Genomic DNA, 16,984 nt, shown 5'->3' on the forward strand with positions numbered 1-16,984 from the left:
CATCAGTATGATTGAGGTTAAATAGCATTATATCAAATCCATTCGCATTCTTTCCAATATAATTAAGATCAGCTTTCAATATATGCATGTGACTAAAGTTATAAAAAATGATCTTTAGTTGGCTTTAAACTCAGAAACAGTTTTTAGTGGTAACCTTATTAATGCTTACAACCCATAGCTCTAACATGAAAAGTTTTAATGTTGATCATATATGTATCTGACACACTGAAAGCAGCTGTTGGGTTTTGTCCAAATTCTTGAGGTCTTGTTTCAGAACTTCAGAAAATGTTAAGCTTGCAATATTGATTTGATATTTCGCTGTTGCAGAATTGGCCTTACTCAGCTACAGTTGATGCAGTTAGCTGCAGGTAAAGCTTGACATTTTAACCACCAAAAGTAACGTCTCAAAATCTGATGCCTGCTACCTAAATATTTTCTAGATTTCTTATCGTCGGAGCTTGACAAGTCAATGAATTTTGCCCTCCACTGGATTCAAAATGGAACAGCTATCGGAAACCACCCCTATCCGTATTGACAACCAAACTGGTGTTGATGTATAAAATCGAAGTTACCCTTTTAAGTGATGTTGAGACATGAATCTCTGACTACTCATGGCATTACTAACTTTTCAGGCACGAGGAAACTGCATCATTTGAACAAGCTGATCGGAGTGTCTAGGGAGAGGGAAAAGGTGGGTCAAGTAGAGTGGAGTTTTGAAAAATAAATTACTTTTAAAACCAAACAACTTTTGGTAGTGGAAAAAAATCAATAATGTTTAACACACATGCAGTTTCAGTGGTCAGAAAGCCAGTTGTTTTTTAATATATATAATAATATCTATAATAGAATATGTGCCATGGCTGCCTAACAAACTGACTTAATTTCACTGCACATTTGTGAGATCATAGTGATTCAACTTCTTTCTCCATGGCTGAGGCTTTTTTTTGTGATTCCTATTTTTTTCCTTATGTCAGAACTTAATTGAGCTCTCCATCCACCTTACTTTGCATCTGTTTTGAATAGGGGTGGGGGGAAATCCATCAGTAGGATGCAAGCCCTAAAAGAAAACGTACAATATGTGACTGTGTGTGTGTTGCTCAACAATGAATGAATCACACTCCAATCTGGTGTGTGAATGCCGTGAACTACTCATAATTTTTTTTATGGCCGCAGTGGATGAAGTGGCTTGGCACTGCGGGGCTTACATGAAGTCAGTGTGAATAATGACTAATACAAATGTCACCATATGGCATGCACTAACACACACAACCACGCCACAGACACACACAAACACACCCCATTTATGTGCTTTCACGATGGATGTCCTTTTCATACTTAAAAAATGAACAGTAAACCAATTAATGATTTTTCATTTCTGACAAATCTACTATTATATTCTCAATTAATCATTTGGTTTACAGGATGTCAGCAAATAGTGAAAAAAAATGTTTTGTTTTGTCAGACCAACAGTCCAAAACAAAGACTTTTAGATGGATTCTTGTCTGTCTGGAGCATTATTTTCATAAATGTTTTTTTTTTAAACAAAAACTATTTACCAGGACCAGGGACCAGTGAATATGAACTATTTTTGCCCAAACAAACTTACAAAAAAATGATGAAGCAATTACTAAAATAGTTGCAGATTAATTTTCTGTTGATGAACTAATCGATTAACCAACTAATTGTTTCAGCTCTGGATTCCTTCACAGCCCAGAAAAGGCCATTACTACTCCCGCAGTTACAGCCTAAAATTTCTCACAATTAGCTGATGATGGAAATAGTAAAGATAAATGGAAAAAAACATAAAAACAACATTTTTACTTTTGTCAGTACAGCAACACATAAAAGCTTCAAACAAAGAAGCAAAGATCCTCAAAAAGGACTAAGGTTTTGTGTAATGTGGTCATGCAAAAATATCAAAATGAAAATATGGTGAGGCAGAGGCTGCCGTTTTTTTAGATCAAGATCATCTATTGCTTCTGGTACTTTTTCCTCATGATTTGACAATCATAACTTAATGTTTTAAAAATACTTTGAATGGCTTAAAATGCTCTAAAGTATCCTGACAGAAACTGGACATCAATCTGTAAATTGTTTCAAGAACGAGGCTCTACACAAAGAGAACACCAGCCGAGAAATGTGCACACCAATATGCTGCTAGTCACACTGAAAATTCACAACATGTTCATCTCCATGTGAACTCTCTGAAACATGTATCTGCTACTCTTATTTAGGTCATCACCCTTGCGCGGGTAGAGATTCTAATGCTCACCATCGTGCATGGCAGAACAGACTATCCGTGCACACTTATGGATTGAGAAACGTGCCTAGTAGTGCATACATTCAATCTCACTGCACTGAAAATAGCTATCATAATGGATATATTCACTGAAGTGAAAATTCATGGCCACGATAAGCCGCAGCACCATATATCTTCTCAGAGTTTTCAAGGCATGAAAGGGTGAACAGAGAAGCAAGAGCAAACAGGGACTCACAATCTATCTGATAAAAACAGCTCTTTAGGTTTTTCCTCAGTTGATCAACTCAAAAAAAGAGAAATATCACCCATACTTGTCATGTCATATCTCATCACCCACACACACACACAAACACACACACACACATTACAACTCTCACATTGAATTTCATTTAATGCACAGTATTAGGGGTCTTTTTCACATTATATTTTTTTATGTGTTATCCAAGGAAGGTTAAAATCAAGGCCAACTTGACTTGGTTGAAGATACTCAAAGATGTTTCAGTGAGAATGCCAACAATGGTCGGTCAGATTTGGCCTTGGGTGTCTCCAACGAACATAACCACATCATCATTTTAACAGCCAGGAGCACTAACAAACCAGCGGTATCGATCAGCTTGACCCCACAGAGGTTAAATAGCTGAGTTTCCTTACCAGTCACTCAGAGCTGAGGAAGTCTCTCGGATGAGAGACGAAACATCTTCGAGTTTCTTTAACCAAGTCCAGTTGCCCTTGATTTTAACCTTCTTTTACCTGGATGACTGAGAACTTTCACAGGCATCTACGTGTTTTCTTAATTGATGTTTTATAAGTTAACATTTACATTCAGCCATTGTTATTATTGTTCTTACCAATTAATTTATTTCATATGATGACTACTAACTGCAATTGAACATTTGCACGTCCATGTTTACTTGCAATGTCTAGCCATGTTGATTTGGTTTTATGTGAAGAGGTTTGGAGATATTGCGGTTTGGGATATTTTGTCTACCACCCACTGAAACAAAGGTGTGCTACTCAAAGCATTACAAATTTACATTTAGAAAATGTACCAACATTAACGTGTCTAAAATACAACAACATTGTTCAACATTGATCGTTGTGAAAATTTCTTCAAATAAAAACCCTTGTGTGGTGTTGGTGCATAAACCGGCTGAAGGAAAACAATTCATCGACTACAAATAAGCCCTCTGCAGTTTTCAGATACTGACTTTTCCCAAACAACATTTTGCACAGTACAGTATCCTGCTTGAATGGTAAATCCTGCTGTGTTTATAATCTCTGTTGATCTCAATAAAAGGGCAGCCAAAATTCATCTCAACCAAACAATCCTCTGGGTGTTTTGTCCAGATAAAACAAGAATCAAGGTACTTCAGGCAGTAATGAAAGATTTTGTGCTTTTTGTTTCTACAAATGAAATGCAATAGCTTAATTCCAATACCCTCTCCTGTGGACCCTCTCAGGAGAATTTTTGTTGGCTATACATGCCAATGGCTATCAATAATTATATCCGGAGTCATTTGTGTGGAGAAATGATCCCACTTGGCAGAGCGGGCAGGAGGTGAGGAAGAGGTTTGCTGATATAGCACCTGACAGAAAGTTTACCACCCTGCATCACTGTAGAGACAGAGGCACGAATACAGATAAGTTATGCATGTACAGACACACAACACACAAAGCAGACAGGATCGACAAGATTGAATCTGTTTATTAAGTTTGAATATTCTGATTTTGCAGAGGATCCTAATCCAAGGGTGGGAAACTAGAGTCGTAAAAGAAATCTCAGGGGTCAAGAGATAATTAACAGGATGAGAAAGAAGGAAACAACATGTCGCAGATAATTTTTGGTCCCTAATGTCAGAAAGTTTTGTTATAATAATAACAATTAAATAAATAATTTTTAGTATTAGTTAATACTCTTAGATTAAACTGTTCAAAACTCTTGACTCTCTTAAGTTACTATTTAAGAAGTAAAACTCAAAGATAAACAAAGAACTAAAACTAACAAGGTTATTTATCTAAATGCAGTGGGTTTTTTGACAAATAATTAATTAATTAAAACAAGAAAAACATATTGACACATAAAATTATGCACAGTGTCCCTGTATAACTCCACAAACACACACACACACTACAGACGCCCATAGACATATGCACCCACATTAACACAGTAACCCTGTGTGTCTCCCAAAGTCCAAACAAGCACTCATACAGAGTGTGTGACTTCTGTGTGACTGCACAATTACAAAGACACACACACACACACACACTCATGCGTACAAAGTACCCCCATGCCACTGAAGGAGGGGACAGCACTCCAGGCCAAACTCTTCCACTAGTTGTGCTGATGTGGAGAGTTATTGGAGAAACATCTTGTACAGATCCAGACCTCGGGGCAGCACCACGACACATTCCACCTGACCGGGTTTCACCTTAGCTCCGCATTTTGTCTTGGATTCCCCGCCCCCTCCTGCCTTCTTTTCATCACAAGTAATTGACGTTTTAGCCTTGAAGCATTGTACCCGGGGACCTGGAATGCGCGCACACACACACACACACACACACACACACAATTTGGCTTCAGGTTAAAACATTTCCCACCTTTCAGCTTTTTTTCTTTTGCATTAGAGACTTACCCGTAACTTGGCTCAATTTTTTCCAGTATACTGAGCTTTCACCAATGTGGAAAAACTTTTTATATCTAACTTTTTAAAATCCAATTCTCAGAAACTGGAGAGAAACTAAGCGTGTCTGTGCCAATACATCATGTTTGTACTAGATGTTGATCCTGTAAAAACAAGCCTCTGACTCAAACGATCTGTAATGGCTTCATTGTTAGTTTGCCCAAAAGATGCTGTATATTTATGCAGCTAATTATGGCTTCAACAACATGGTTATGATCTCCTCTAAATCTGTACTCATACTTGTCTTAGAGTCCCAGAAAGACACGTTAGAATGCAGTAATGAAGCTTTTTATGTGTAAACTATACTTATTTTATCCCGTGGCCATATTTCAATCTTGTCTTGGACATTGCTCTGATGCTGAAGTCTCTTCACATTGTCCTGGGTACTTCTGTCAATGCCACACTCTCCACAGAGCCCAGTCTGCGTAGTGCCATCGGCTCTCAGACCCAAGTGCCCGCATTAACACTGACTTGGGAGACTTCATACTTCCTTTTGTAGCAACTCTCAAGACATCTTTTTACTGAACCATGACGAAAATCATCCCCTTAAACAGGATTGTGAGGCTGCTGCAGTGATTTTATTTATTATTCTATTCCCTAGCTGGTGTGGCATTATGGTGGAGTAGAGGGGGAGATGGAGCTGACAGAGAAGGAGATTTGGTAGTTGTCGATTCTGAGACACTTAACCCTCCCCAAGCATGTCTGTTTTTATCTCATTCTCACATGCTTCTGTGCATGTAAAGACAGTGAAACACAAAGCAATCTACGTGCAATCACTGCATCCACATATATGACAGCAAACATACCTCAATTAAAGCGCAAAAAGTGTACGTGTTTGTGTGCATAGATAAACATTGATGTGTGCATGTGAACAATATGCCAGTATCCACACACAATACATTTGTGTTTTTGTATAGAATCAATGGGTTTTTCTGACCACCAGACAGTAGTTTTTTGTTTTCAAGTGACAAAGCCCTCTAGTGGCTGGATTCTTGTCTGTCTGGAGCAAAGGAGGAAGTAGTGTGAGCAGAGGCACAAAGGTCAAGTGATTGAATGGGTCAATAAAGCATCAGACTTCATTTCCTGTTTCCTACCAAAAGTCATTATAGGTTTCTTTACAACTAGACCGCGGCCATTTCCTAACCAAATGGTTATTTTTGTAACCATGACAATCATGGTTCACTAACCTTAACAAAGTTATTTTGTTTAGTGTTTCCGTAACCTTAACCTAGTGTATGTGATGTTTGGGAAGGTGTGGACCACCGTTGTACTTGTTGATTAATTCGTAGGAATTTCTGCAAAAATGACAGCAAGAAGCAAAGCCCACCTGTGTCTTGGAAAAATGTCTTTACAGCAGAAAACCATATCAAGTATATCCCTTGAATGAATATATATTGAAGAGCTTTCAAGTAACTATTAGCTACATACATAGCATGAACACTGTGGTGTTTTGTCTGTGTCAAGTCTGCTCCAAGTCTGAGTTCCCAGCCACTGGTCCAGAAATTGCTTGTTTGAAAGATCAGAGATATGATTAACAGTATGTTTGTTGATTCACTTCTGACAATATCAAAGGAAGGACAAGCTTCTGAAGCTGCTGCAGCAGCAAGGTGAAGGATTATTTGACTTTATTTTATCTTTATTAAATTTATTCTATTTTACTAATTTTATATTTATCTTAAACGTGTATTTTAGTCTTTTCAATGTTTTCATGCTTTTATCTTATATTGTTTTTGTATTATTGTCTTTTGGGTATTATTGTCTTTACACTTGTTAAAGCACTTTGTAACTTGTTTTTGAAAAGTGCTCTACAAATAAAGATTATTATTATTAATATAATAATATAATAATAATATGAGAGACTCTTTTAATTGGTTACTACTGTGGACAAACACAAAGGGGAGAGGTTAAATGCACACAAGCATACACACTTTTAAGCTGCATATACCTACTGTAAGCCAACCCTAACTAAATATAACATCTGTATACTACTAAATAGTAAAAAGTAATGTTAAATATTGAAAAAAGTAAAAATGCATTGGCAGGTATGTTTAGTATGAGCATTTTGTGACTTTGCAAATACATATATAGAGCCAGGGGCTGATGAAGCGCCTAAATGATCCTTTTCAAGTATCCAAACCAGAGTTCTGCTTAAAAAATATAAAAAGAAGCTATCACATATTATAATTTTACTATTTAGTACCAAAGTCAGCAAACTAAGTGAGAGGATGTGGAGGAGAAATCCGGATTCTATACGCCTGCCCAAAGTATAGCAGTAGCAGCTATACTGTAATATATTCCCTGATTGAAGGCCGATTTATCATTGAAGGACAGGCGCACAGCTGTCCGCTGTCACAAGTAAATAGACAGACTACATAACTGCCAGAATCCTACTGGTGATGCTCATCAAGATGAATGATGCTAAGTGAACATTTTGAGTCTGCAGAGCAACACACACACACACAGTCACACGTTAGATCCAACACAGGCTACACCGCAGCGCTAATGGGTACATAAAAGTTTGTGTAAATAAGTCATGGTGTTAGCGGGAGTGGAGCTAAAGCTCAAGCTCAAAATCTCTCTCTACCCCCCTTTCTCTCTCTCTCCCTCCAGGGCTAGCTTAATGGCATGCCGCTCCAGTTCTCAACATACAGGCTGAGACAACAGTGGGCACCACATCAGTAACTAACTCTTTTCATGTCTGTCAATAAAGAGGCCTGACAGCAGCTGAGAGTGAGGTGTGCAGACAAAGCATACGCAAATGCACATTTACAAACAAAATGGCCAAAATGCATTAGAGACATGTCCAGAGTGGATTCTGCTTAGGTGTCGTTGCTTCCCCAGATGTCTTTTATCCCTGTCATGTCTTCCGCTCATCTGTTTTGAGCTCTCTCTCCTTACCATCTCTCTTGCGGTATCTAAATCTGTCCTCCCCACTCCCGCTCCCTTTTCACTCCCTGATCGGTCTGAAATATTGTTCTTCCTCCCTGTCTCCAAGCACCCACCCTCTCTTTCACGCTGGTGTCTGTAAGCAGATTATCAGTCTAAATTCCTCCTTGACAGGTGTAAACCTGACGCTGGTTTTAATAGACTCCATTTGCAACAGTCGTGGTCTCTTGATTCACGAGCAACACACGGGCACTTAGACATGTATAGTTAAACACAAATCATATAGACAGAATTATTATGAAAGGCAGACACACAAAAAAATAGGTACACTGACACACTCACACACACACAATCTGCCAAACTGTTACTACTGACTCATAAACCGGCAGGCTGAACTCAGTATAATATATAATCAGTGTATTATATATCATATTTGCACAGTTAATCCAAAAAACAATAGTGGTGATATGGTCTTGCCAACTGCTGTTTCTAAGGTCAAGAAATAACTTGTGTTGGTTTACATTCAATTTTTAAACCAACGTTGAAGAGAAGTTCTTAAAGCACACAGAGGAATGGAAATTTGAATCAACTGAATGTTTCCTGCCAAAGTGCCCAGTATGGGAGACAGACAAAGTAAACAAGCAGTTGTGCAGAAATCCTTAAGGACAAAGAGATTGTATTTAGAAATGTTCTCTTTGTTTTCGGCATTGCTGTCTTGGCTAAATTGATGCCAAATAAGCAATAAATCAACCACCACCACTGTGGTGTAAGGAATAAGTGGACCTGAAAAATAAGATAATCAAGTGAAGTGAATTTGAATTTTTGGGGGCAACACTACTTATTACATACCTTAGGGCTTAAGGATATGAGGAAATGTCTATTTGCGATTATTCTGACCAGTATTGTTATTTAAATTTTGATAATTTTCTATAAATTACACTTCAGGACTGTATTCTATTTAAGGTTTGTGCCAAGTACAATCACAAATTGATTATTTTTTGAATACATGAATAGAATCAGATCCATTTATGCAGTTGCTTGTTGTTGAGGGCCTTCCATGGGTCAAACCAGTCAGTCAAAGTATAGGCAACATCTAAGTAAACTTTTTCTGAAGAAGAAATTTTATTTTATTGAAATATTATTATTGCATTATTGGCATGCTTGTCAAGACTTTAATGTTTAAATATAATCACGGCATTCAAAAGTGCCGTCGACAACTTCAGAGCTACCTGCTAGCTACATGAGGCATTCATCCAGATCATTTATGTAGAAAAACAGTTGGTCTTTATTGAACAGCAAAATATACCTCTTTTCTCCTTATTGTTTTGAGACATATAAAGTAAACAGAGTGCTTCATCAACAAAGCCATCTTTGTGTTAGTATAAACAGTAGAGACTGCACATGTAGAGCATATTAACAAACAGCCTCCAGTTGTTTGGACACCTCAAAAATAATATTAATTATCTCCAACTAAACAAGTTTCTCTTCCACAAGTGATATTATAGCTATCTTTGAAAGGGTGCACCTTTCACAAGTCACAGTATCAGTATAACAATAATTAACCGTTTAGCCATAAATACAACAAAACAATTATCTGACCAAGATATCATTGACTACCATGGGCTACACTGTAGCAATAATGTTAGGGTGTCAGTAATGTAAACAACAACTAAAGAAAACCAAATATTATATATAATGTGTGAACACAGACGGTAATCACTATATTAATCCCTAATGTCTGCAGGCTTAGAAATGGTCATTATATGTAACAATTATAAACAATGTTGAAAGGGAGAGTAATTGATTCTGCAGAAGGATTGTTGATAAAATAAACCCCAGTGCTCCCTCAGAAGCTCCGCCCCCAAAATTTCAAATCGCTGAGGTTTCTGCAGCATTGAAACACCTTTGCTCTTGCCTGGTCAAATAACTTTCTTCTCTTTTTATACTCATTAGACCTTTCACCATCTCTCATTTTTCACAGTGCCGGGAGTTCAGCACGTTCAGATGTGCCCTTGTGTAGTACACTCTCTCCCACTACCTCCCTCCCCCATTACTCATGTGCACAAGTATTAACGCCAACAATGTTGTGTGGCAAGGTCCACACCACCTTTGTTTTCCATTTACAGAGATAGGGCTGTGTAGGAAACACAGATTTTTTAGAGTACACACAAAATGGAGAGCTAATAAACTATGAGGAAAAATTTACTGAATTTAACAAAAAGAGTGATTACAATCACTTAGTATCCCTTCATTTAGGAGGCACATACTGTATGTCTCCAAGTTTGGAACTGCTAGGACTGCTATAACTGAAAAGTTCAAACAACATCCTGTGACTCATGATTTTGAACTAACTTTTTTGCCTTTGCAGCGAAGCTGCTGCTGGAGAAATGATGATGAAACAAATCTGTACTTGTGAATTACTGTAAGTTATATTTGATATCCCAAGAGCTCAGATTTTGATTGGACTCTGATTGGTTGCTTCCTGCTGCAGAGTCAGGGTGTCGACTGATTGCTCCCTTTCTCGCTCTTCCCCAAGATAATCCGTTGAAAGTTTGTCCAACACTGCTGCAAGTCCACGACTCAACGAGCTTCAAAGTAAATTCCACAGTCTTCTCCGGCATGTCGTAGCCTCAGAGCACAGGCCGTCCCTGCGCACCAGTTCCCTGTAGATCGAAAGGAGGTTGCTGTCACTGCGTTTAATGAAGACCTTGCATTCTATTTCATCAACCCTTTCTTCTTCCTCTACCAGTCCTCTGCTACGTATTGCATATGGAGATTTCATTATTAATAAGCGCTCATGTTTTCACTAATGAGTATTCAGATTTTAGAGTTGTTTCGTTTGGAGTGTCATGCTCTTTTGACCAAAATGTTTTTTTTGTAAATGAAGTTTTTGGCAGATATGAAAAAAAATAGATATCTTCTCTTGTTGTTCAGATCAACCTTACAATCTGGGGAGAGTCAACATGCCACTAATAAAAAAATGAGAAGAAAGAAAAAGAAGATTGTAAAAGCGGGAGAGATTTAAACGAGCAGGCTTATTAATGCCGCTTGCAGTTTAGAACCTGATGGTGACCTTTCAAGCTCAAATATTTATTTTTGCAAGTAACATTTATTGCTAATTATATCTACGACAAAATAATTTCCTGAACTATTTTTTTCCCGTCTCCTCTATTTTGCTTAACACTCCTTTCTTTTAATCCCATCTCAGCTTTGTTTCCCAATTTTTTACCTCCTCTCCATTCTACCTTTCACCATTTCAACTGTTAGTTCCGGCACAGCGTAGCTGGAGAGCTGTCAGTGCACAGATACACTTTCTCCCCCTGTGGTCGCAGAACCAACCTAATCAGACCCCCAGCAACAGCTCTTAGCTACTCATCCTCCTGCAAGACACTGATAGAAGTGCTGTGGTTTGTTTTCCTGCTAGTGTTAATTATGTAACCCAATTATACCATCACAGAGCTGACGCAGGGAAGCTAAATTAAAAGTGATTGGGTTCATTACAGTCGCCTGAATGCTGCACAGGGTGCTTTCAGGAAGCCCTATTTAAAGTTACTTCTCTGGTAAAAAAAATCTGTCGGATGTCATTATATTGGATTTTTCGGAATTGTTGCAGCATAGGTGGTGCATATATGTAGCACAAATTGGATTTTCATTCATTTCCATAAGAATACATATAGACTGGTGTTTAAAACCACCATGTGATCTACAGGTCTTCGTTGCTTCCAGTTATGCTGCTTTGCTTGTGTGTATTGTTTTACCACCACACGAATCATGACCACAGATTGATAGAGCCAAAAGGTCTTCATTCTCCTGCATTAGAACAACCTGGGAGCTTTCAAATCATAAAGGTCATGATCTGCATAAATTCTCCACACATAATCTGCATGTGAGCTGTGATCCATTTTCTGACTCAGTTACTGTAGGCACACCTTCCATTGAATATGCTCTAATATTTTCATATTCCTATGGTGATATCATGGAGTTAATGTCATGTAAAATCATGTTGCCTCATGAAGTATACAGTATATATTCATATCCTTGTAACTTTCAAAATGTGCAAAGAAATTGTAATAGACACTGGTATAGAATAAGCCTGTGAGGAGATTTTTGTCAGATGTAATGCTTAATAGTGGAACACAGTTCATTGCACTGAACAAGCCCCTGACAACATGGTTTCTTAAATATTTTGTTTCAACAATAAATATTCATGACTAAAAAAGCAACAATTAAAGTTAAAGTTAGGGAAAACGGGTATTATTTATGAGTTTAACATTCATCAAGACTACAGTCATACTAGTGGTTCTGGGAAGCTGTGCTAAGCCACAGGGTGCTTTGAGGTAAATGATAACATCAGAATGCTAAAATGGTCACACTGTCAACAATGTGACATGCTCCTTTTTAGTAGGTGATATTTATAATGTTAATCATCTATCCTAATTAGCAACAGAAACACAAATACCTGTACAGCTGAGTCTGATTTGAAAGTCATTAGTTTTGCAGTTAAGTGGACATAATTTTTGGACAAGCATAACTTTCAGCAAGTTAAGGTTGATCTGACAATGATGCTAGATGAAAAGTCAAGGGATCACCAACATTATTACACTTTATCTTTATGAATGTCCACACTAAATTTCATGACCATCCATCCAATAGTTGTTGAAATTCTAATCCAAATAGTAGATGTTGAGATTTTCTACTTGATAAGTCCACTTGACTTGACATGCTGGTGGGTGCTAGATGAAAAGTCAGAGGATCACCAAATTCATAAAGATTCATCCTCTGGGTATCATGGATATCTGTACCACATTTCATGGCAATCCAACCAACAACCAACAATTGTCAAGGTATCTCATTCAAAACCAAAAAACCTGTTAGGGCACCCTGGGGATGCTGTCTATGTAATCATAATGCCCCGAAGTTGGGGACCTTTGTTGCACTTCATTCCCAATATTCTCTCATTTCCGGTCTGTCTCTACAGTCTTTTCTCAAATAAAGGCACAATGTCAGAAATCGCCAGTGTCTTTAGGATTCAACCTCTGGGGACCATGAATGTCTGCACAAAAGTTCATAGCAATCCATCTATTAGTTGCTGAGATATTTCAGCCTAGTCCAAAGTGGTAGACCGTCTGACCGACCTACATTGCCATCCCCTGAGTCACAACGCTAGCTCTGCTAAAACCTCTAATCTGCTTCTTCAAACCAGTGAGAAGAGCACAGAAAAAAATAGCAAAGACTGAAATCCCTCATGTGAAACAACCACAACTGTTCTAACTTGATAGAAAATGTTCAAGTAGGACTCCATCACTCATAGTAAGAAGTTGATTGAGAATGTGTGTTTTCAGGGCCTTCAAAATCATTATTATTAATCATTTATCATATTTTTCTAATCTATATTTAATGACATGCGCATATCTGTCATACATGTCGATATAGGAAAATATGCTAACCGTATTATAATAATTTAAATGTTTATATGCAATTTCCCCCAAAATCTCTGTCACTATATTCATGTGATTACCCAGAAAGGAAGGTCAGATTATGACAAAGTGAAAATCAGAGCCAATCCCTCCCTCCTTGGGACCCAACATTAGAAAGAGCGTAAAGGCAACAGTCAAACATCTTGTCCAGAGGATGTATTTGAACATCAGCCCCTCACATTCAGTTTGTTTGGAGTGATTTAATTTCTCTGAGTAGCTTGATTCCACATCAACTCCACAGCATGACACTGACATAAATGCCTCCACTTGATCAAGGACCCGATCTACCTGCAGAGACAGCCGAGCAAGAGGCTGTGATGAGGGAAAGAGACAAGGAGGAGAGGGGAAGGAACAAAATGAGGGATGAGGATAGGAGGAATGGGAATAGGAGGGTTGAAGGTTGTGAAGGAAATGCATTCAGCTTGGTTAAGTGTGACTGCCACACTTTGCTGTATATTTAGCCTCCAGAGAGCTATTTTTATGTACCAAAACAAAAAGGATCCTTTACACAACTCATTGCTTTTCCATCCTGCTTGTCCTGTTTAGAATCCATGGTCACTGATCATTTCTGCTTCCCATCCATGAAACAAGGATGAAATTTAAGCTTGTTTTTTACAGTGGCATGATGCTTATTGAAAGTTGGACTACAGGAGATGAGGAGTCATGCTAACCAGACATCATAATTTAACTTTCACATTGCTGCATCACACTTATCACCGTCATACCCTAATGGTGACAATTTTCCAGCCTTTCAAACTTAGCACTTCTCCAATATTCTCCGCCCTCATTTCTGTTTGCATCTGCACTTGTCCTGCTTCTCTCACTTCCTTTCTTCTTCCCATCATTTGTTCTGTCTCCAAACTCCTACACTTCCCTCCTCTTCTCTTCCCTTCTCTTCATTCTGTCCTCCATGAAGTAGTTGTAAGCACTTTCAAAAAAAGTCCTCAACATGAGGTATGAACCAACACTGCCCCCTAAAGGTTAAAGGGATTTGGGAAGTCTAGTGAAGACACTCAGGAAGCTGCAGAAGATTTTCCACCCAAAACCCAATAATAATTATTCCTTTTTATTTTAACCTTAAAAATGATTTGAGTCATAACTGGTTTACTTAATCACAAAATAAGCTAGATAAAACTTTGTTGTGAATTTATGAATCTTGAAATGTATCCTTGTATGTTGCCGAAGTAAAAAGCATATTACAGCATATGTACACATATTATATACACACTGATATATACACACTGTATTGGGTATTTTTGGAAAGAGTATATTATGTAGTATTGTTGTGGATTTACTTGAATAAATGTGTCCTATTTCTTCCTGTATCACCAGTGAGCTGCAGTGGCTGATCTGTTATGCTTCACATGTAAACACGTTCAAATTCTTGTTCTGAATTTCCTCTTTAAAACAGTCAGAATATAGATTTGTAAATCAGTGGGCATACGCAGCGTATCTGACAAACCACGTATACAATAGAATCAAGAGTGAGTCATCAATATGAAGGGAAGAAATTAAAGCGAGTAACTATCTAGGAATACAATTGCAGGTGTGTGTCAAAATGCGAGTAAACATTATCAATGGTAGCACATAATTGTTGCTATCAAAAGGAAAGGCTGTGATATAAAAGGGATGTGTGTCTGGAATGCATTAATGTATATGCAATAATGCATAAACAATTCATCCATCCATCCATCCATCGTCAACCGCTTATCCTGCATACAGGGTCGCGGTGCATAAACAATTGATATCTGTAAATCTTACATTCCTCATTCAGTATATTCAAGTATAAAGAGCCACAAAATAAGTCATGTCTTCCCATCAGCTCAAAGTTTAGTCTTGAGAAAGTCTCTATCTTGTCATAGAATTTGCACTACAAAGTACATCCAATTTTCTGGCATTAATGTGTGTTGATTTTGCAGTGACAGTTATTTGTTTTGTTGTTTATTTAGTCAGCAAGTGGATATGGCTCTGGGGCGGCTTTTCTGAACTATCTAAAAAAGAGCTAAATCAACTCTGATGGATGTGGACTTGCATAACCACTGGCACAGCATTTACTTTTTACACTCTGAGTTTAATTAACAGTGACGATTTTTGCTGCGTACCTATCCCTTTGTAAAAGCACTTGTCACTTTTTCATCAAATGTTGGCTACATCCTTTTGGGAGGTAAACTTGTTCACATCACCCACAGTAGAACAGGATGGGTGGTGACAAGAGAAGAAACATTGGTGTCGCACATAATAAGGCAACTTTGAATATCAGAAATCTGCGAAGTGGTGTCCTACCTTGTGATGTACACTATTTTGAGTATTCTAATCTTTAGTTATGTTGTTAGACATGAATAAAACCATATTTTAGAAGTGCCAGACAGATGTTTCATTGAAGCTCTGAGGTGGTTAGATTTTTTTTGTTTGTTTCTGTTGCAGTAGTAATGTTTTGCAGTGCTGCAGTACAATCACAAACATCAGCACTTCCATTACTACTGCATGAAAATTACCATTCCCCGCGCTGTGCAATTGCTTTATTCTTTACGTGGAACCTTGTTCACCTACAAGTCATTGATATTCAGTATTCAGGGCAGTTTCTGAGCTGCATGCAGAGTTAGCACACTCCTTCACTCCCCACTGTAGCCATCTGCATTACCACACACTCTCAGCCATGTGATTTTAGTGGAATCTGTTGTGATCTACTGCGACAAAGTGAAACACAAAAATGACCAACAATTAACTTGTGAACTTAAAGTATTTCCCTATTCATGTTTTCCTTTCATTGCTTTTTTTAGAATAGAAAATTGATATTACAAATGAATTAACAACATATTTCCAACGTGTAACTTAACAGCAAGACAAAATACTCACAAAAGACATGCATTTATGGAGGGAGCCATTAGGGGTTAGACCCTGAATAAATCATAATGACACAGGAGATCTCTCTGTGTCAAAACTGTTGTTGATATTTTTAACAAGTTCTCCAAAATGTCAGCATGCTTGGATTTATGCAGCAAACAGTGGCCCTGTGTCAATTTATATTTCCTCAACAATTTCCCTTGACAATGCCACTGTAACCATGAATACTGTAGTGACATTATGCTTAAGTTTAAGTTAAGAAAAAACAATCTGTTCAGCAACAAGAGGCTTTCAAGAAGTGCAGTGAATGTTTGACTTTATTTAAAAGGCAGAAGCTGTTATGTACGGTTTTGTGATATTTGTTGTACTTAACTTTACTGGCATAAGGTTTTCACAGAATGTTTATTAGTCTGTTGTGATCCTAATAGCTGTGACTCATGGTGTGAGAAAAGATGAGAATGTCAAATGACTTGTGATCATAAAGATGCAATGTTATGTGCATCACGTAACAGTGAGTAAGACTACCAATTAGTCAATCCAAATGAATCTTGCTACTGGCAGTGGGTATTAAGTATCCCAGATCAAGTCCCATGAATTAGTAATTTACATGTCTAGTTGTGCTTGCTTGTAAATCACAAGAACATTTGAATTTTACAATTCAGTGGGTTTGGCAGCGTTTTGTGTTTCTGAGGAGGCAGCGAAAGTGAGAAGGCACTCAGATCCCCGATAGGACATGTAAATTTAAAGGCTGGAAGACATTACTCTGTTTTATGTGTAAAACCACTTAATGGTTGGTCATGAAAAACAATGAAACAAACACATTGTTGTTGGATAAA

General features: G+C 37.8%; 1 long non-coding RNA gene across 1 annotated transcript in view; it reads right to left on the minus strand.

Annotated features, from left to right (window-relative positions):
* Window positions 1-3,940: 3,940 nt before the first annotated feature.
* The window catches only part of LOC119896106, an 82,899-nt gene continuing 69,855 nt past the window's right edge, over window positions 3,941-16,984 (minus strand). Inside the window, exon 2 of the long non-coding RNA XR_005443173.1 lies at window positions 3,941-4,787. This is a non-coding gene — a long non-coding RNA (uncharacterized LOC119896106). The remainder of the gene's footprint in view (window positions 4,788-16,984) is intronic.

The sequence above is a fragment of the Micropterus salmoides genome, unplaced genomic scaffold (assembly GCF_014851395.1).
Source record: "Micropterus salmoides isolate LMB-PRFRI ecotype aquatic unplaced genomic scaffold, ASM1485139v1 Ms_hic_scaffold_9, whole genome shotgun sequence".
In the NCBI taxonomy this organism is placed as follows: Eukaryota; Metazoa; Chordata; class Actinopteri; order Centrarchiformes; family Centrarchidae; genus Micropterus; species Micropterus salmoides.